Raw genomic sequence first — 22,790 nt, 5'->3', positions numbered from 1 at the left:
TAGGCGTTCACTTAGATCTGGAGGTATCTGTATATATTTTAGGAATAATCCCCTTGGACATGATTGATAAAGACATTAAATATTTGATCATAGTTCTGCTTCTGACTCCGAAGAAGTGCATAATACATGCCTGGTTAAAACCACAACCTCCCAGCATTACACAGTGGTGAGAATTAGAAAAGTCTATATTATGGAAAAAAATACAACATCAAGACTACAACTCAAGATGGAGGCCTTTGAAACAAAGTGGAGAACTATGACTAAATGTATGCTGTAACCTTGATACCTCTATTTATTTATTTAGTTAATTACCTATTTATTTATTTATTTGGTTTTGTGCCTTTTGAATTTATCTTGTATTAGTATTACAGTGTACTTTTATTACTTCAATCTGTATGTTCATAATGTCTACAGTTGTCCCTTTTATTGCAAGTATTGTGATTTATATATCGATGGAAGGGGTTGATAAATATAGGTTCATCTTGATGGGACCAATGTTGGATTAAAGGGAATCTCTGTTTTACTGAACCCCTTATCAATAATCCCTGAATAACTTGTGGCAGAGCTGGGGCTTAAAGGGATAGTTCGGTATTTTTGACATGAATCTGTATGGCATCCCGATCACCAGCGGCATGCAATCACACTGACTTACCCCTGGCAGCGTCCTGTGAGCAGAGTTATCGTCCAGTTTTGGTCAAGCCGAAAGTAGTCCTGCAGGTTTTTAGGAACAGCGAAATAAAACTTTTCTCTTCCCAAAACATTATGTGTCCAAAAGAGTGATATTTTCGCATCCCAAAAACATTGTAGTGGAAAAAGTCACACGTCGTTATCAATTGGTCCTATTTTCTCTCTGTTCGTATCAGTGCGCGCCGTCATTCAGACAGCGAGCCCAACAACAGCCATGTCTCCCTCCGCCGCGGAAGGAGACATGGCTGTTGTTGGGCTCGCTGTCTGAATGACGGCGCGCACTGATACGAACAGAGAGAAAATAGGACCAATTGATAACGACGTGTGACTTTTTCCACTACAATGTTTTTGGGATGCGAAAATATCACTCTTTTGGACACATAATGTTTTGGGAAGAGAAACGTTTTATTTCGCTGTACCTAAAAACCTGCAGGACTACTTTCGGCTTGACCAAAACTGGACGATAACTCTGCTCACAGGACGCTGCCAGGGGTAAGTCAGTGTGATTGCATGCCGCTGGTGATCGGGATGCCATACAGATTCATGTCAAAAATACCGAACTATCCCTTTAACAGACTGGTTTCTTGATGTAGGTGAAATGTCTAGAGTTATCTGCGTAAAAGACATCTAAATGCGAAACATGATACATGACAAGAGTGGACCTGTGTATACGTAGATGTAAAAGAGATATAAAGTTTATTAAAAAAACATGACAGTAAGTCCATCAATTCATTTAGTGTATATAAGGATATTTCATAAAGCAATATAACACAATTCTTACACTTACCAAATACTTTAATCTAAATATTTGTATCTGTTTTTTAGCATCATAAAACAACACAGTGAAATGTTAAAATTTGAGAATTAATTCTATTTCAAAGAGCATCACCAGGATTTTCAGGTTTTCAAAGTAAATGGAGAATTACAAAACAAAAAAAGAAAAGAAAAGGTTGATGCATATGATACAAATATGCATATCAGTATTTTAATTAATCTCCTTGGTGTAATATATTCTAGTCTTTCTTCACTTGAGACTAGAAAGTCATTATTTATATCCAGCCATTAAGCCTGAACCCTATTTAGAGTACAGTTTTTTAATTGGTACCTATTAGTGTGTAAGAGTGCACTAACTATCGGGGCCAATTCTGCAAAACATAATAAACCTCATAAAAAAAAAAAAAAAAACATTAATTATGATTAACCAGACCATATACTAATAAGACTTCTATATAACTTACTGGTGCATTTATGATTATTTGTTAAAAGAATGATTAGAAATAACAAAAAATAATTACTTAATACCTTAGTTGCAGACTGTGCGAGAGGCTGAATCATACTAAAATCATGAGACTCTCATCATTAATACAGTTATGGGGCCCTTAATGCACCAACATTGTTCTGAACATTATTTTCAAATATTTTGCAGATAACAAAGCTGAGAAGTTAAGCAAACCAGACAAAAATAGGGAGAAAAAAAAAAAATAATAATATAAAAGTAAATGTATATAAGTAAGATCATTTTATCATTTACCTTTAAATTAGGTTGGAATAAATGTGAATATAAAGCCGCTAGGAGAGATATGTTAACTACCATATGTCACAAAAATATTAGAAAGTAAAATGGAAAATGATTTGAGTGAAGGTTGGCAGGCTACCCTTTCAGACTTGAAAGGTTTCGCACAGTGGAGAAAGGGCAGGCTGCAATCAGCGCTGAGTCCAGCATCAAATGTCAGCTCACTCAAAGTGGTTGAGGCTCACTCCACATCTGATGGCAGCGAGGTAACCATAGCACTCTGCTCCAAAATGTTAATTGTTCTTCTACTCTAAGCTCTAAGAACTTGTGTGAAGCAAGTTTTATAATAAAAGGTTATCAACTGTCCTATACGGATGCTTTAAAAGGAACAAAAGGTAGAAGCATCTTTTGAAGCCCAAAGGCCAACTTCTTTATTTCATATAATGGTCCAAACTAGACTTCTTTTAACATTTACTTTGAACTGCCTTTGACTCTGCATCATAACGTTTTAGTTTAGTGCATGGGGGCATATGATCTGCTTTGCAGAGCTGACATTCATAAATATGTTATTTATTATCATCCACGAACTACAAGTCTAAATCTTTATGTTTTTGTTCCCTTAGAAATTGTTACCTATAATTACATAAGAGCAGGTCTCTATAGAGGCAGACATCTTTGTGCAACGGCAGCCCAAAGCTAAAAAACTAGTGACTGTAGAGCAGAGCATGTGAATAGAGCGGAGCGCCGTGCAATCGCCGCTCTCCGCTCAGGGGGTTTGCTAATTCACTCCGCTGCTAAAAATTGCGCCAGGACTCTCCGCTCAAAATCCGCTCTGCGCTCTCCAGCGAAATCGCTCCACTCTCGCTCAAAATTTCAGTAGAAAGCAGTTTCTGACATTTTTCTTCATGTAATCATGCCAGGGCCCTGGGACACACGGCGTTTGATTTAATGATGTGACCGATACACGTGCAGTGCCTTATTTTACTGGCTGTTAAATTATCGCACTGTTTCCCAGCTATGAACGTAACACCTCGCTCCATTCATGTTGCCCCGCGTTTCCTATTTAATTATTTATCAATTTCACAAGACGACATTAAAAGAGGTCACTTCGCATCCCATTACAAATGAGATAATAGCGTATAATGCATGTATGCTATCCGTTTTCAAGAACAGGCTCTTACCACAACGATCACTTTATGTGAAGCCACTCTGTATTGTTAACTATAGTTCAATCTGAAAAACTCACACTGAGAGAAAAGACAATTAAAAGAAATTCATTGACACAATTACTTTGTCCTTGGTGCTCAGACCTCGGCAGGAAACATAGCACTGCATTTGGATAGATATGTATGAACAGGAGTATAAGAATAGGGCTGTTTCACCTCAGGCCTGAAACTGGTGGTGGAGTGGAGATAGATGAAGTTGGTCAGTCTGTAGACTGCTGGTTAGCAAGACAGTATGCTGAGCTTTATGGGGAGATCCAGTGGATTGTGTGAGCTGATACTAGAGCTTCACTCAGGAGCCTGGAAGATGAAAGTCCAGATTGGATAACACGGGTTGATAGAACCTGTCCATGATGAGCAAGCATGAAGGGACAGTGGAGAGGAAAAACTCCCTGTCGGGAAGAAACCTCTGGCAGAACCAGGCTCAACATGGCGGTCTTCTGCCAAACTGGTTGAGATTAGAAACTGAATGCAGTAAGAGACCAGGTGTAATGACGTTTTAGCTACGAAGGTGAAGCTGGGGCTGGACGTAGGTTGAAACGGGGTCATCTGAATGGAGTCACACAGCGCAACCACCACCTGCACACTAGGAGCAGACAAGTGCGGATCGGAGGCCTTTTAAGATGAACTTCGGATGCCGATTGGCTTTCGTGGAGGCGTGGTTCAAAGCTGATTGGGTGGAGTCACAGGTGGATGTAGGAAAGCAATGAGTTTCTTCAGTTGAACTTCTGCCTAGGCTCCATTTAGTGTATGTTTTTTATGATACTTTGTCCCACTTGTTTTACAATTAAAAACATGTTGAAAAAAATCTTATTAAAATCAAATAAATGTTATTTTAAAAATTTTATAATCCAAGATTTTTAACTGACGTGTGGCCTCGGAGCGAACTGGAAAGGAGTGAAATCCTCGCTCCGGCCTTTGAAGTGAAAACTGCTCTGCTCTCCACCATATTTCTTCCACCGCTCGCTCCACGCTTACTCTGCTCACATGCCCTGCTGTAGAGAGACTAGTGCACGCTCAAATGTGACTGCACCAAGGTAGGCCTATACAGTGAAAAATCTGTACACAGACTAATAAAATACTATTTAAAAAAAAAATAGATATATATATGTAAACAAACCTTGTCTTCACTTGACAAGAAAGATGATATCGATGTCATGGAAGCCATTTTATACCATAACGGCCTCCGTATGGCTGGGAGAAGCGGTGGGTGGAGCAGCTGTTAATGTCACCTCAGTCTGACCATTAGATGTTGCTGAAAGTAACGTACTCTAGCTTTAAATGTATCTGATCTAATTTATCACTTTTTACAGTCTCATCAAAAGCATCCATTAGTGATTAGTTAATTAGTTAGTGAAAGGACTTCAAAAAGCTTAATTAAAAGGGCGCCAATATGAAATACTTCTCTGCTTTCCTAACATTTGCCCCGAACATATTTATCTCAGTTTCTTTATAATTTATATGTATCTCCCAGCTAAGAGTCTAGAAGATACTCTTCTTATTAGAATCTTTTAGAATTTAATCTTTACCATAATCAGCAGAGTAACACTTAGTCTGTGTTTTTATTTATTGAACAACTCAGTTGTGATGTTCTTGGTAGTTGTGTCGGTTTTGTTACCCTCAACATGAACCCCAACCCTTAGATTTACTCTGTTAAATAATGATTATAAGGTGTCAATTCTGTCCTAAAGAAAGGATGATTTTCCTCCTGAGTCATAGGTTAATGTCACCCTGTGAGCCTGTATTATGGATCTCTCTTGTCTTACAGAAACGGTACAAGCCTACAGTCATACACCCCACCCCACCACCACTTGTACATTGATTAGAACTGCTTGTATTTTTCATTTGAGAAACCTGAAACGCACAAGGTATTGATTTGACATTACAGAGCCAGAGACAATGCAGTCAGCCCCTCTTTTGTCGAAAATATTCAAAGCTGAGGCATTCAAACTGCTGGGTCAGACATAAAACCTCTGAAATTGTTCTCAGCAATGATATTCTGACTCTTCCCCTCTTAGCTAATCAACACAATACAACTTTTAGCGCATTAAAATATGAAAAATCCTTTGGACATTTTTATATTGCATTGTTTTTTAATGTTTTGTTTTTTATTGTTTTAATTAGTTAAATTTTCATATAAAAATGTATACTTTCATACACTAGTCAATGCATTTGTTACTTCAGGAGGTCCACAAACTGTAGTTAAAAGCCTTCAGTTGATCCAAAATGCTGCAGCCAGAGTTCTGATAAAATATTTATATAATATTTATTTAGATATGAAAAAGAGAGATCATATCTCTCTATCCTGGCTTCTCTTCATTGGCTTCCTGTTAAATCCAGAATAGAATTTAAAATCCTCCTTCTAACATGTAAAGCCTTAAATGGCCAATCTCCATCTTATATCAAAGATCTGATTTTTCCTTATGTTCCTAACAGAGCACTTTGATCTAAATCTGCAGGTTTACTAGTGGTTCCTAGAATTTCTAAAAGTAGAATGGGAGGCAGATCTTTTAGTTATCAGGCTCCTCTCCTGTGGAACCAACTACCAGTTTTAGTCGTGATGCAGACACCCTGTCTACCTTTAAGGCTAGGCTTAAAACTTTCCTTTTTGATAAAGCTTATAGTTAGAGTGGCTCAGGTTGTCCTGAGCTATCTCTATAGTTATGCTGCTATAGGTTTAGACTGCTGGAGGACATAGGGTCTCCTTTTTCATCATTCTGCTTCATTCTATCTCTATTCTCCCACTCTGCAGAATGTCTTAGTTCAATCTCTAACGTTCTGCTCTCTCTGAATTTTCTCATAGTAGCTTAATCTGGTCTGTTCATGTTTGGCTGTGACACCATCCTGGAGAGAAATATTGGCTGTGCAGCTGCCATCAACAATTTTGTTTATAGATGTTTGAGATCAGCCTGTTTTCCAGTGTGGTCCTGTTTCTTTGACTGTGACTGGCTGGATGTGCTCTCTTCATCCTCTAACATGGGAGCTGGCTCGGAGCTCGTCTGCCTGGCTGTGTGTTTCCTGGACGGGGCCGCCTTTTACAGTTGCTTTTTGTATCTCTGCCTCTGTCTCCTTAAACCCCAGTCAGCCTCGGCAGATGGCCGCTCACACTGAGCCTGGCTCTGCTGGAGGTTTCTTCCTGTTAAAAGGGAGTTTTTCCTCTCCACTTTCGCTACAAGCATGCTAAGTGTGAGCAATTGCATTAGAGTTAATGACTTGATGCAATCAACTGGTTTTCCTTAGATAGAAAACTTTGAATCAATTTGACTGTATTATCTGATGAACTGTAAAGTGTTATAAATTTGCGCTATATAAATAAACTGAATTGAATTGAATAAAAAGAGTAACTTCTTCCTCATGTTTCTTGTGTCTTTTTGCAGGACTTCTTGATATTTGTCAAAAATTGTTTATTCTCTTTAACTTTCCTCTTTGTGGAGAGGACTTGTAATATTTGCTTTGTGCTTATTAGATTGTTCTAACCGAGCTGTTGATCTCTGCAGTAACAATAAAAATATGACCTCTACGATTAGTCCGTCTTTGCAGATTTAATGTTGTGCCCCTAATGTTTACATTTTTCTTAATAATTCTTCTGAATAAAAAAAAGATGATGTGTGCTGAATAAATGTATAAATAAAAATGTTACTATATATATATATATATATATATATTAGGGGTGTGCAAAATAATCGTGATGATGATGCATCGTGATTCTAATTTTTGTGATCTACTGCATCGATTCTTGGCGCCAAGTATCGATTATTAATTTAAAAAAATGAATAAATAAAATTGCATGAATGGCTGGTGAACATCAGCCAAAAACAAGTGTAATACAACTTCCAGTCCAGTAGATGTCGCTGCGGATGTGTTGACGCACGCTGCCTTGTGTCACAAGCATTTCCTGCCAAGGGATACTGCGCCGAGTCATTCAAAAACAAAACATGGAGGAGAAAATATTACAATGCATCCCAATAATGCAAGTATGGTGATGCATTGTGATAGAATCGCATCGTGGCCTGTGAATCGTGATTCAAATCGAATCGTGACTTCTTTGGCAATACCCACCCCTAATATATATATAGTAAAATTTAAATTTATACATTCGCTATATATATACCGTAGTATGTTTTATAATGTACAAAACAGAAATGTTTAAAGAGTGTTCATATTTAGGGATGATTGTCATCCAGCATTTTGTAAAATCCACAGTGCAGACATTACGTTCTGCTTCACCGCCTTTCTCTTTCCGCTCCTTAGCTCCCCTTCTAATCCCAAAGTTCAATGCTTCAAAGATTTCTTCAAGAAGTGGATAAAAGGAAACCCTATTTGAGGAATACCCAACACATTATGTGTAATTTAATTAACCGAGGCTGCTCTGCAAATCCCTACATTCCTTTTATTCCCTTATAACAAATGCCCTCAATTGCTGTATCTCCTATTAACAGCCATATCTAATACTCACAGAGTCGATGTTGAGGCTATAAAATGGCTGCAATGATTTGGGAGCTCCTTGGCCTTAAGTATTATTGCCATCCCCAGATAAACATGTGAAAGGCTCCAGGGCAACTTTGCGTGTCATTGCTCTCATACCACAGCTAGGTGGTCAAGTCAGACTCTGTATTAACTCATTTACTACATCAGGACTGGGGAATAGAGACAGAAAGTACAATAGCAAATGAGACAGAAGCAGAGAGTCTTTATGTTCTTCTGCAATGACTTAGAAAACTATTAATTCCCAAAAACTAAAGTAATGAGAATGTATTAATGAGAGGAAGTCTTTGTGTGTTTGTGAGATACTAATATATTGGAAGAATAAAAAAAGGATTAAATTAAACTGCATGTGAGGATATAAGGAGGGGTGAGAAGGAGGAGGACAATGTGTGAGTCAGCAGATAGCTGAAGGGGGCGCCGCTGATCATTTTTCTTTTCTTAACTAAATATGGTAATTACAGCCATGATAAGTGGCATAGTTATACTTCGGCGTACTTGAACTTTCATTTTACCCCCGGTACTCTGTGGTCTACTCAGAGAAGAGATCTGCCAAGAGCAAACTTTAGAGAAGCTCAGGGAGAGAGAAGGCACGTGTTCTCTGTGGTGTAAAAACGTCAAACTGGGACATTTTTTATGGTTGAAAGAAATCGGATGTTTCAAATGACAACATTTACGTACATTATTGTTTTGTTGTTGGTGAATATTCTTCTATGAAATGCTTAGAAGAAAAAGTCTGTGATGGAACCTTTTACGTCTGCAGGATGAATGTGGCAGCCTCAGCCTCTTCCTGCCAAAATTAGGCTACTGTCTGCTTTTATATGGCAGGCTAGACCCTCCAAAGGGTTAAAGAACAGCAGCTCATTTAATTTATGCTTCAACATTTTTGCATTTTTGGTGATTTTGGTGTCAGCAGCGCAGTGGATAGCACTGCTGCCTTGCAGTAAGAAAGTTCCGGGTTCGATTCCCGGGGGTTTTCTGCATGGAGTTTGCATGTTCTCCCTGAGCATGCGTGGGTTCTCTCTGGGTACTCCGGCTTCCTCCCACAGTCCAAAAACATGACTGTTAGGTTAATTGGCTTCTCTATATTCTCCTTAGGTCTGAGTGTGGGTTTGTCTCTGTGTTGGCCTGCGATGGACTGGCGATCTGTCCAGGGTCTACCCTGCCTGCCACCTGTAGACAGCTGGAGATAGGCACCAGCACCCCACATGGGGTAAAGTGTGTCAGAACATGGATGGACGGATGGATGGATGGATTTTGGTGTTGCTAGCTAACAGGCTAAAGAAATATTTTTGGCTTTTGCTTTATCTCTGAATGCAGCAGCCTATGTTTTCACATTGAACACAATCATTTTGAATGAAAATAACACTGCTCTTCCTTTGGTAAGACTATGACAAATAAATAACTCTAATCTCAACGAAAGTGAAGCTAAAGCTGTTTAAATAAAAGATAATGAAATACAAACTTTTTTTGAAATTATATTATATACCGTTTTTGTCTGCATGAACACACACCAAGACATGGTCTTATGAGTCTCTCCAGACACAATATTTTGATGCATATGGGAGATAATCATAGTGTGTACTACGGCTGAAACAATCAATCATATTAATTGTGATTAATTGATTATTGAAATATTTGTCAAATTATTTTGTAATTGATTCATCGTTAACTAGAGTGTACAATCTTAGCTAACAGAGCACCCACATAGAGCAGTAATTATATCAAGATAAAAAAAAATATATATATATATATATGTATATATATATATATATATATATATATATATATATATAGATAGATTCTTAGCAAACTCACTACAAAGCCCCTTTAGAGTCACATTTATCCTCACTGCACCCGAACAAATAAATCTGAAGGTTACAGTAAACCACTGCACAGGGCTGGGAGTGTTGGATGAACATCCTTTCATGCAATCAACAGTTAAGCCGCGTTTTCTTCCGGAATCGCTGACGCTGATACAACTGTAAAGAAGAGAATAACAGAGGCACACAGCTTCAAAGTGGTAGCCTGCAGTCAGATGGTGTTGGTCTCCATAGCAATGAAAGTAAGCAGGTTATATTGATGGATGAATATGTTTGAAAACATTTCAGATCTTGCCACTGTTTTTACATGTAAATTTAAATATTAAGGATGGAATATTAATGGTTATGCAGAGTGTTGGCCTCGTGGTTAGAGCAGTGTGCTTGTGCTCTGAGAAGGTTGCAAGTCCCTGGTTCGATCCCCACAGAATGCCCTTCTGGCTCCCTGAGCAAGACCCTTAACCCCACACTGCGCCCCAGGCACCACACAATGGAAGCCCACTGCTTCCAAAGGGGATGGGTCAAATGCAGAGTTTTATCCAGTGTGAGATCAAGAAAGTTCAGTTATTATTAGTATAGTAATCTTATATATGTAAAGTAGCCATACTTCAGTGATGTAACCATTTCCCATACAGAAACGTGAATTGAGAACAGACACTGTGAACATCTTCTCAACATCTGGCTCTGAAAGTCTCCTAAATATTTTTGTGGTGTATGCAATGCGCCTTCACCTTAAATCAGATGTCTCCTCCATCTTGCTTTACAAACATTAATATCGTCATCTATGCTGCAATTTGCAAGCCATTTTAATTCATTTATTTTTTTAAATATACCACAAATTTTTTTTAATGTAAGGATTTATTTCTATAATTAACTGTAATCGTATGAACAGTGACCACATACGGGGAAGGTTGGGGCGGTTTGTAGCACTGTTTCCCAGCAGAGAGAAGGTCCTGGGTTCAAATTCTAGGTTAGGATATTTCTGCATGCAGTTTGCATGTTCTCCTGATGCATGTATGCATGAGAATAATATCCCAAAACAGGACTGTTAGGTTGATAGGAATCTGTAAATTGACCTTTTGAGTGCATCCAGGGTGTGCACAACCACCACTATGGATAAGGTTCTTGGATTCAGTAGACAAGACCCTGCAAAACTGATTATATGAAAATTGATAAGAATAACTGCATGCTAATTGCTGAAATAATTTGGAGAATCATACACAGATAAGCAGACTCCACATATCAATTAGAGTTATTATTCAGACCGATTGTTCACTGATTTTTCAACAACGGAATAACAAAAATCCGAACTGCAAACAAAGCAAACTAATAGGTCTACTATGCCATGGCAAATAGCAGCTTTAAAACTTATTATAAAAAAAAATCCTTTTTTAATTGCCTCCAGTGTTTTATATTCCATTTGGCTTTGATGTTCTAACAAGTTGCACCCATAACCCCAGCAAACAACACTGATGTAAACACAGGCACACACACCGAAATAAATAGCAGTGGTGTGAACTGCACAGCAACGTTCTGCATAAATATTCATGTTTTTCAGTTTTAACCATCAACATGATTTTCTACTATAAAAGGAAGAAATAATAACATCCACAGGAGCAAAAACTAATGTTTTAATGAGTACCAATGTGATTGAACTATAGAACTATTTATTAGTTTAAAAAAAGACTTTTGTTGTAGTTGTCAGAGTGAACCATTTAAACCCAATTTTCTGAAAAACAGATAGTTATGATATATATTTTGATAGGAACCTGAGATATGATCTAATAATACAAATTTTGCAGGTTATTTCTTATTTGGTTTTAGCTTTGATCTGCTAATACCAATTTTATCTGATGCTATTTTCCAATTTAATAATCACAGCATGGAGTTAGAAGTTTTACAGATGATTTACAGAACATGTGTGTATGAGTAAAGTGATGTACTTTAATTTTAAAAGAAGGTAAGACCTTAAACTGCTGACAAATGTTTGTAGTATCTTATGTTACTGATTGCCATAACATAGCTTAGCATTATTGGTTCTTTTATTTTCTCTTAAAGCCTGAATGCTAAACCCCAACATATAGAAAATAAGGTTTTATCTAAAATAACTTCTGCTTCGTCTGATTTTCTTGTTTAAAAAAAAAAAAACATCCTACTGAAAATGGAAGCAGCTTACTTCAAGTCTTCTTCTCTCAGTAATGACTTCCACACTACAAAATGTCATCATATCATGTTAATACATACATAAGTTTCAGGTGGGGCTATCACTGCAGAACAAGCAATGTTGTTGCATCTCTAATGTAAAATAATTTAGCTTTTATTAATAAATACTAACTTCATTTTTTTTCCATTTCAAATGGTGCCTCTGGGTTTTATCTGGCTTAAAAAGCATTAGTAATTTTAATACTTAGAGAATTAATATTCCTGTTCTCTGCTGTTTGGAAAGTTTGCTGAATAACAATGACCTGCTCTAGCAGGTAAACAGGTGTGTCTTTTTTGTAGACCTTTACTATCCTTCATTTTGCCAGTGTTTCTATTTAAGCACAATTTTCTGCTGTTTTGGCCAAAGTCCCAGCTGCTGGCCAGGCTCCCCTACAGAGCAGGTCAAACAATGTTTTGCCTCCTAATCAGATAAAAAAGGTTAAGTGAGAACATGGCTTCCATAGCCAGAGGGTGGAATCAGAACACAAGGGAAAAGTCTTTCTTTGTGATTCTACACATCAACGTTACAAACTCTGCAAAACAAATTTTTAATACATCATCAATATCAATTATTCCTATGCAAAGAAGATGCAAAAAAAAAAGGCAATTGGAATAATAAAAAAAAGGAAACAGTAGTTCGGGATTAACCTAATGCAAATCAGAATAACAGCAGGAGATCCAATGAATACTGAACAACATGAACTTTATATAAAAACACAATATTCACCCTTTAGTAATTGTTTATTTTAACAAAAATGCTTTTATAGGTGAATCATATTAATGTTTCCTTCTAATAACTAAAACATGTTTCTGGTTTGTTAGTCTTACATTTTTGTGTAGTATAAAATGGCAACACAAATCTTCCCCGGCACATCCTTCACTGGTTTATAGGACAAAACCACCGCTGGCAAACACCCTCCAGCTTAACCAATAAGAAATTCAGCAGCTTCCTTTTCCATCCTCTGAGTTGTTTTTGAAAAAACATCCAGCCAGGTTTAATTACTTGTTTCAATCCTAAGGGAAAGTTGACACATGCAACCTCCTTCCGGACATGCATAACTAGACAAATGATCAACACTTCAACACAACAAGTCGAGAAAGAAGATCAGTCTTTTCTAATAATTGGAGATTATCAGATTGAGCTGATACCATTGAAAATTATAAACAAAGATTGCCATTATCTTTTTATCTACTCATTTATGTTCATTCTGCTATTCAGTTTGCTTTCTGGTTGGGAGCAACTCCACAGCTAAAGCATTAGTAAAAAAGATGTATTTTTACCTCTGTTTTCTAAGTCTACAGGTTAGTGACCAAGAACTCTATAAATGCAGATGAGTTTATAGGGGGATCAACAATCAACAGACAGATCCAAAAATGTGAAAAAGAAATATCTATAATCATTCATCTCAACTGTTGTCAAAGTTTGTGGAAATCTAAACAGACAATTAAACATTTCTATTTTTCTCACAAAAAAATTCCATATAAAATAAAAGCTAAGTTTTAAAAAATCATGTTGAATTTACTTAACCAACAATTATGTCAGCTGCTTCCTTTGTATTCTCTGCTTCTTCCTGTATCTCTGTTTCAGTGCCCTCGAACCCCAGTCAGCCTCATTAGATGGCCGCTAATACTGAGCCTGGTTCTGCTGGAGGTTTCTTCCTGTTATAAGGGAGTTTTTCCTCTCCACTGTCACTACAAGCATGCTCAGTGTGAAGGATTGCCTTCCAGTTAATGAGTTGATGCAATCAATTGGTTTTCCTTAGATAGAAAACTTTGAATCAATTTGACTGTATGATCTGGTAGAATTGTCTCTGTAAAGAGCCTTGAGATGACATGTGTTGTTAGTTGGCACTATATAAATAAACTGCATTGAATTGCTTCCACTAACTTAGTTGATTAAATGTAAAGAGTTTCATATATTTACTTCTAACATAGTATTTAATGTAATGGCAAACAAAATGCTTAGGTTTGTTAGAACTTACTGCTATGAAGTTAAACTTTATGGATGCTAAAAAGGGTTAAATGCCATTTTACTTTGGTTAAATGAATCAATTATTGAGCTATATTAAAGTTATTAAATTTCACAGATGGGCTTTTATTTACTTTTGTTGCAGACAATCTACTTCAGTGGAACCAGTTGACATAACTGAGTTATCTTACTAAAACATATGCAGTTTTATACTTCTCTTTGTATGAATTGAAAACATTTACCACATTCAACCAAATGAACTCTAGTAAAAAGTCACATTTTAGACCTGAGCAGTGGATTAGGATCAATATTGAGTGTAAAAAAGTTCAACTTTAATAGCACCCAGCAGGGCGATCCATATAACACACTTCCTCGCAGTGCCACAGAATACAAACACATGCAACCTAGGATTTAACGGAAGCATGAAAAATGACTTTAATTGTTAATCTGAGCATTAAACAGTAACATAAACTAGGAATGCAAAGCATGATAGATAATATGAATCAGAATATGTATCTTTACATAGTAAGCGACAAGAATATGTTGAAATAATTTCCCCATATTTAGTCGTTTCAGCATCTCTTGTTGTTATTTTAAACCCAATTTAACTTTCCCATGCATGAAACTGTAATCTGACCATAAAATAATTAAATTAAGCAAGCAGCATCACTGTTTCATTTCTTTGGGTGTTCTGACTAGAAATGCTTCTTAATTAAATTGTATTTTTTTACTCCAAACATTCTTATAGATTTAAAAAAAAACTGGAAATGTTCGTAATTAGTGGTCATTAAAACGCTGATAATTAAAATACAAAGTTTTAATCTCCTGAAATTATCATTGAAACCTAGTGGCATAAAAGCAAATGATTTAGTTTCATTTTGTTTTTTTGACTGAATTAATGAAGGCTTCCTGATGGAATGGCTGGGAACACCCAAATCTCTTTTCGCCAATGAACGAATGAAATGGAGCTCAGTTAGTTGGTTCTGAATTTTTAGATTAATTAATTTTTAGATGATGTAAGATTAGCACAACTTGATTATAGTTTTATTCAACTACACATATAAAGTAGGCCAAATAAGAAACTACTCAGGTAAGGGTTAAAATGCATTTCATAAAAAAGGACTACGGTACTTAAGTTCTAACAGATCTGCTTCCTACTCAAGATCTTAATTTCTGATTTTATATTGTCAAAATCATGTAAAACTGCACAACATTTAAAGATGAAGGCAAATTCTGACGTTTCAGTGAAAGAGATAAAAAATATAAATGTATCCCTTAATTCAAAGGGGTGTAGATAGTATTGACATTAAACATGATGGAGACCTTATGAATATCGATTACCGCTATCACTACATGTCATTTGGTAGATTATGACAGATTTAAAGGAAAATTGATATTGTTTGAATTTTCTCAAATTACTCGACATTAGCCAAGAAATAATAACCCATCTTAAATATGTCATAATGGGTCTAATTATAAATCTTTTAACATGACATTACACTGTCATATGTTATTTAGCTTTTTATTGAGACTATTTAAACATTGTAATTAGATTTTTTCCTTGCCTCAAGTGAATCAAAACACTACAACAATTTTTTAAAGGTTTATAATTAGAGTTAGAGATAGATATACTTATGATTATGATTTTTCTGTTCATGTTCAACTTCTCATTGAAATTAAATGTTTGTCTCCGGAGATGTCAGGTTATCATAAAAAACATGTGAGCTTTGCAGTAAAAGTCTTAATAATTTACCAAATGTTATCAACATTCATAAAGACTCCTTCATGTTCGTGACAGATGTTATATTTATAACAGTGTAATATCAGGCTTATACAAATCCCATTAAGTAAAGTTCTACAACATAAATATTTAACATAAGGTAATCATTAAAAAAATTAAGCTGAAGGAGACCCTTTTGGGAATGCTAACATTATGTGATCGAAATAGATTAGAAGATACATCCAGTAGTAGGAAACAATATACTGTTTGCTGTATTTATATTTGACTCATCCTCATCAGATACTGGAGAGAGCAGCATTAAACCAATGAGGTAAAGAAGGAGGTCTAACTTGAACATAAACTGTAGGTGTGTCTCCAGGGTAAAAAGCTTTAGGCAGGTCAGAAATCTTGTTAAATGTAATAAAATTTACCACAGAACTGGGAAGTTGGAGTGATGTAATCTCCTAGATGATGGAGTTCCAGTTTCCGGCATATGGACGCTTTTATTTTCCACTTTTCATGACCGCTATAGCCTAAGTGGTATTTTCTGTGCATTTACACAGCTTTAAAGCATCTTCACAAAGATTGAGCAAATGTCAGATGAATAAAGTTTTAAAACAGTTGATATGAGTAGCATCCACCATTAATGCAGAAGTCTGGTAGGGTCCTTTTTAACAATTTACTAGGAATTCCTTCTTTCGTTCAGGTGGAAATTTCCAACTCAGAGGTCTGACTTCCAAGTACAAATGAAAGCAACAATAACAACGATCTGTTGGATAGTTTAAACTCACAGTCATCTGGTAAACGGTCATCTCAGAGACTGAAACATCAACTGTGAATATCATGGCCACATACAGTACAGTAACTCCATCTATGAAGGCCACTATTTTAAGGAAGAAGGAATTACTAAAACACTTCCAACCAAGATTTATTTCTTAACTTAACTTAAGACACTTAAGAAATCAAGAGAGGTCTAAAGATTTTAGCCATTTCTATGGGTATTATGCAATTTAGCTACAGTAAACTTTTACGCTTGGGAAGAACATCTGGCCTGTTCAGCTAGGCCAACAATTCCCCATAACGACCCCCCCTTCCAGAGGAATCGACCAGTATCGGGTATTGCAGACTAACAAAGAACTCAAAGGACCGCCCATTGTTGAGGGGCCAGGTCCAGTTCAGTTTGCATGTTTTCTAAGACAAAACAGGCTTTGTTTTTGGTCTTCTCTATAAAGCCTCGAACTTAACGCTATTTCTGAAATTTTGAATTGAAAAAGCTTCCTGGATGGGAAGCGAAAAGTCTTCAAACTTGGAAACAAATTCCAGTGGATAGTTTTTTTTTTACTTTTTTGGAATTACTCGTGGGAAGATTGGTAGTTATTCTAAATTAAATTTCCTATTTCATCTAGTTTTGCTCCGATACCGATACCAGTATCTGGCAGGCCCCCGATCCAGCACTAAAATGGTGGTATCAGTATTGCTGAGTACCGATACCATTTTGAGAAAAGTTTATTCAACTGTTATCACTCATTCCAGGTAGGCCATAAAAATTTCTACTGGATTCACTTTATATTAGTCTTTTTTCCTGCTTCACAAAGGTAGGCAGCAGCTTGACAAAGCCATGATGGCAATTGGCATCCAAGTAGTATGCAGTTCTTCATATATACACACACGAATTTCAAACAGATAGCATTATGGTATCGGTATCGGCCAATACTGCAAAGACAGATGTCGTGTATCGGTATCGAGGCCAAAAAATGGCATCGGCGCAATACTACTTTCATCAAAGGATTATGGGTATAAAGCTTAAGACAACAGAAATCTGGAAGATGATGATGATAATCTTTAAATGATGAACAGTATTTCTCAATACACCTAAAAACATTGAAATGTTAGCAAACGTGAGGTAAATTTCAACATGGCAGGCTAGGTGGAACCCCTGCCAGCTGAAGACTCAGAGGGAGTTAGAGTCATCTGGTCTCTCTTCATGCCACAGAGTCTACCTCCCTCTCATACGCTTGATGCTCCTCTGGGTGTCACACATTTCACTCCCATGCAAACTCGCCAGGCATCTCCTCAAGAATAATTAGCGAGTAACGAGTCTCTCACATGGCCTCATAACAAGCTTCATGCTCTGATAATGAGCTTCTGAACAGTTCAGCGGTAAACAGCTGCCATCAGCTACACAGAGTACCTGCCGGAAGCCTTAAGCCCGAACAAACTCTTAGATTAAACCAGCCTGAGCAAGCAGAATCCACAGGATTGTTTTGTCTCTCTGGAAAATGTTTTTTAAGACTTGCTAATGAGAAATCAGAAATAAAAACATAGTAGAAAGGCACAGCCGGGAATTACAGTGTTGGTTATAAGTAGAGAAGAAAATTAAGGGCCATTCGAGAAATGCAGATTAATTTCCTGCTAGTTTTATTTATTTTTTTTATATAAATATAATATTTTTCTGCATCTCCCCTAGAAACGTACCAATCCCAGATCTGTGCTGTAGATTTTTTGGGACCCAGTTCATTAGGCTTATATTGCTTTCTCTTCCTCCATTTACATGTTAAACTTAAAACATAAAAAAAGAAACATTTATTCACAAATTAAATGATAAAAACAGAAACAATGAATTGGAGGGAGCAGCAATGCATGTGCCCTACGTGATCTAAAGAAATGTTCTAACAGATTGGTTAAAGCATGTTTGTGTCTGCCGATACCAATATATAAATAAAATATCATTATATCAGCCAGCTGATAATATCGGTCGATCTCTAGTTAAGACTAAAATAGCAACATCCACCATTCATACCATTGTTCACTTTTTTTATGCCAATTGTACTTTATGACATTAAATACAATTGTTGAACAATTTTAGCACTGGTTTAAAAAAAAATAAAAAATATTAAATGGTCACTAAAATAGACAGAGATGTCTTTTTTCTATTTTAGTGGGTTGTGTATGTGCTTTTTTTTTAAATTCTAAAGTATAGAGGGAAGGTAATTTTCAAAAATTTGCAAAGATCCTCCACTATACCTTTAAGGTCAACATTGTTAATTACTAAGACTTGTTTCTTTTAGGCAGCACTGTGTAACTTTAAGCCAATGGTTAAGCTTAACCTGAAAATTTCATGTTTATCCGTACTTGGAATGACTGCCATGGCAACCCTTAGCAATCATTGGCCAACCCTACCAGGCGATTTTTTTTGGACATCATATAACAGCTTTGGAAAAGGCAGTTCCCCTAAAAACCAGAGGGTGGCAGCACTGGGTTGTCCTAACTAACTTGAAAATTAACCCTAAACTGACAACAAAAATATATTAATTAAATATTTAGATCATCATACTAACATTACACATAACAAATACACAATCCAGGATCTTTTTAGAACCATTTTATAAGTTGTATGGGGAAAAAGGAAAGTTTTGGGTCACATGACGTATTAAGTGACAGATCCTCTGAAGTTACAAAGATTAGTTTTTAAATTAGGCAGCCTACAAGGAGTATTAACCAAGTGTTCTGTTTTGACAGCGTTATTTCAGATATTGCAAATTAAGCTAATAATTTGTTTAAAAGTTATGCAGTATTGCTTCAAGCAAAATGGATGAGATGATTGAAAAGAATAGCTGGAAAATAGTGGCATTTTGTAGGTATAAACCTATTACCATATAACCCATTACCCTCTAAAACACAAAACCTTTAATGATTATGTATTTCTCAGGAATCACCACCTGACGTAGCTCGTCTGCCTGGCTGTGTGTTTCCTGGACGGGGCCACCTTTTACAGTTGCTTTCTATATCTCTGCTTCTGTCTCCCTGAATACTAGTCGGCCTCTGCAGATGGCCGCTCACACTGAGCCTGGTTCTGCTGGAGGTTTGTTCCTGTTAAAAGGGAGTTTTTCCTCTCTACTGTCGCTACAAGCATGCTTAGTGCATATGAGTCAATGAGTTGATGCAATCAACGGGTTTTCCTTAGATAGAGACTTTTAATCAATTTGACTGAATAATCTGGTTGAACTGTAAAGTGCCTTGAGATGACATGTGTTGTGAATTGATGTGCTATACCAATAAACTGAATTGAATTGTGCTTTAAAAAAGCTATGTTTTTGAATAGAGAGGTAATAAAAAGAACTAAAAATTATTTTTAAAGCAGAGAACAACTGCTTTGCTCCCTCTTTTTTTTTTACCTGCAGTCATTTGCATTAACATCTCTGAAATAAACCAGATCAGATCGAAAAGACAGATAGCTGCTTTTTGGTAATACTATTATAACCACAAAAAAAAAAACATACAAAAAAAAAACAAAAAACAAATTTATTGGTGGATGTTGATAAAATAAATGTAAAAATTGTATTGACCTAACAAAGCAAGAGTATCATGTTCTAAATACAGTATGGCTTTGCTTTACCTATTTTATATTTATTTAATATGAATTATATATCATTTATGTTAAATATATTTGTTTAATTATATATTTAATTAAAATGATCAATATTTATAAAACCTAAATGTCAGCAACGGTAAGAGCAATTGTTGCTTCTCTTCTCAAACACATTTAGGGAGTATTGTACTTTTTTTGTTTTGGTTAACATTGTCCTACAATATTACAATAAAATATTTTTGCTTCTCTTGAAGGTACAGTCAGAATCTAACGCTGGCAGATGCTCAGAACACCAAATCCTCCTTTTACCGCCAACAGTTATGTACAGCAGAGTAACAGCATGCAGACGTAATTTGAAAAGGACACATCATCATGAGGTGCGTAATGATTTTTACAAGCCTGGATGGAAATGCCCTGCAGGGTGTCTGTGGTCAGTCTAGCAGGAGCTGAGCTAACTAGGCAGAAAACGGAGATGGATGATGGGAGGGTTTAAAGTGGTGCGTAAATGCCATCCTGTTTATGAGCAATTTGATGGTGTTAATGTGAGTTTCTAAACAGCACACTGCTTTAGCAGAGGTTCTAACTCACTAAAATGGATGTATCAGTTAAAGATGAAGATTCCAGGTGCTTGTAGAGCCTTACCTAAAGCAGGCAATCTCAATCCTAACAGATGCTTTTCAGCATAGAAGCAGCTCACATTGGCTAAACAGATGCTTATGCTCAAAGAGCTTCAGCACCCAGAGAAACATTTGCTGACTGTCAGGTAGAAACTAAACCGTCCCAAAAAAGAAACAGAGTTTAAAACTGCAGTCCTTTTTCATCTTACACTGTTTGTGAGTTTGCCATTACAAGTAACTTTAAAAAGTTCTAAAAGTAACCAATGTGTCTGTGTCTTGGATTACCATATTTAAAGAAACAGAAATTTCCCTTAATATTTACATCAGTGACATTAATTAGCATCCTAAAAAATAAAGTAAAAACCTCAGAAAAATACCATAATACCGCCAGCAGTTAATTACTGTAAAATTATATGTACTCTTCTTCCAAAATGACAGATTTTGCTGATGTTTACATTTTAAATCTACTGTGAAAAACTAGAAACCACTCGGCAAAAATTGTTTTACATTGGAAAGATGTTGGTATGGTAATTAGGTTTAATAACAAACCTCAACAAAATAAATATGTTGAAATATACAAAAGTTGCTGTTGAATTCTAAACTTTTTTTTAAATGGAGCATTTATAGTCTGTATTTTTGTTTACTTTGCACATACTTTCTTGATTATTTTTCTAGATGGAAAAGCTAACAAGCTACAATTCCTTCTTTGTTGTGATGTATTTTTGCGATTAAATTTTGGAAACTACAGATTCTGGTCATGTATCATTTCTTTTTCTCCACAATACAATTCAGTTTTTCTGTGCTTTATGCTGTTATGTTTACAATGTATGGTAGCTATATCTATATCTACACTATATTGCCAAAAGTATTTGCTCACCTGCCTTGACTCACATATGAGCTTAAGTGACATCCCGTTCCTAATCCATAGGGTTCAATATGACGTCGGTCCACCCTTTGCAGCTAGAACAGCTTCAACTCTTCTGGGAAGGCTGTCCACAAGGTTTAGGAGTGTGTTTATGGGAATTTTTGACCATTCTTCCAGAAGCGCATTTGTGAGGTCGCACACTGATGTTGGACGAGAAGGCCTGGCTCTCAGTCTCCGCTCTAATTCATCCCAAAGGTGTTCTATCGGGTTGAGGTCAGGACTCTGTGCAGGTCAGTCAAGTTCATCCACACCAGACTCTGTCATCCATGTCTTTATGGACCTTGCTTTGTGCACTGGTGCACAGTCATGTTGGAAGAGGAAGGGGCCAGCTCCAAACTGTTCCCACAAAGTTGGGAGCATGGAATTGTCCAAAATGTCTTGGTATGCTGAAGCATTCAGAGTTCCTTTCACTGGAACTAAGGGGCCAAGCCCAGCTCCTGAAAAACAACCCCACACCATAATCCCCCCTCCACCAAACTTTACACTTGGCACAATGCAGTCAGACAAGTACCGTTCTCCTGGCAACCGCCAAACCCAGACCCGTCCATCAGATTGCCAGATGGAGAAGCGCGATTCGTCACTCCAGAGAACGCGTCTCCACTGCTCTAGAGTCCAGTGGCGGCGTGCTTTACACCACCGCATCCGACGCTTTGCATTGCACTTGGTGATGTATGGCTTGGATGCAGCTGCTCGACCATGGAAACCCATTCCATGAAGCTCTCTGCGCACTGTTCTTGAGCTAATCTGAAGGCCACATGAAGTTTGGAGGTCTGTAGTGATTGACTCTGCAGAAAGTTGGCGACCTCTTCGCACTATGCGCGTCAGCATCCGCTGACCCCGCTCCGTCAGTTTACGTGGCCTACCTCTTCGTGGCTGAGTTGCTGTCGTTCCCAAACACTTCCATTTTCTTATAATACAGCTGACAGTTGACTGTGGAATATTTAGGAGCGAGGAAATTTCACGACTGGATTTGTTGCACAGGTGGCATCCTATCACAGTTCCACGCTGGAATTCACTGAGCTCCTGAGAGCGACCCATTCTTTCACAAATGTTTGTAAAAACAGTCTGCATGCCTAGGTGCTTGAATTTATACACCTGTGGCCATGGAAGTGATTGGAACACCTGATTCCAATAATTTGGATGGGTGAGCAAATACTTTTGGCAATATAGTGTATGTATATTATCATAATTTCCATAAACAGTTAAAGTAAATACTGTGGCTGTATTTAACCCAGTTAATTCTGGCAACCATTGCTGACAGTA

The 22,790-nt window shown here is 36.8% G+C and overlaps 1 protein-coding gene across 1 annotated transcript in view; it reads right to left on the bottom strand.

Moving 5' to 3' along the window:
• The window catches only part of LOC119781548 (V-set and transmembrane domain-containing protein 2-like protein), a 68,301-nt gene that overhangs the window by 11,536 nt on the left and 33,975 nt on the right, over nucleotides 1-22,790 (bottom strand). The gene's annotated exons all lie outside the window — the stretch shown is intronic.

The sequence above is a fragment of the Cyprinodon tularosa genome, unplaced genomic scaffold (assembly GCF_016077235.1).
Source record: "Cyprinodon tularosa strain WSP-4 unplaced genomic scaffold, ASM1607723v1 ctg1039, whole genome shotgun sequence".
Taxonomy (NCBI): domain Eukaryota; kingdom Metazoa; phylum Chordata; class Actinopteri; order Cyprinodontiformes; family Cyprinodontidae; genus Cyprinodon; species Cyprinodon tularosa.
Note: the sequence above shows the minus strand (reverse complement) of the source record. Positions and strands in the feature narration are given on the sequence as shown.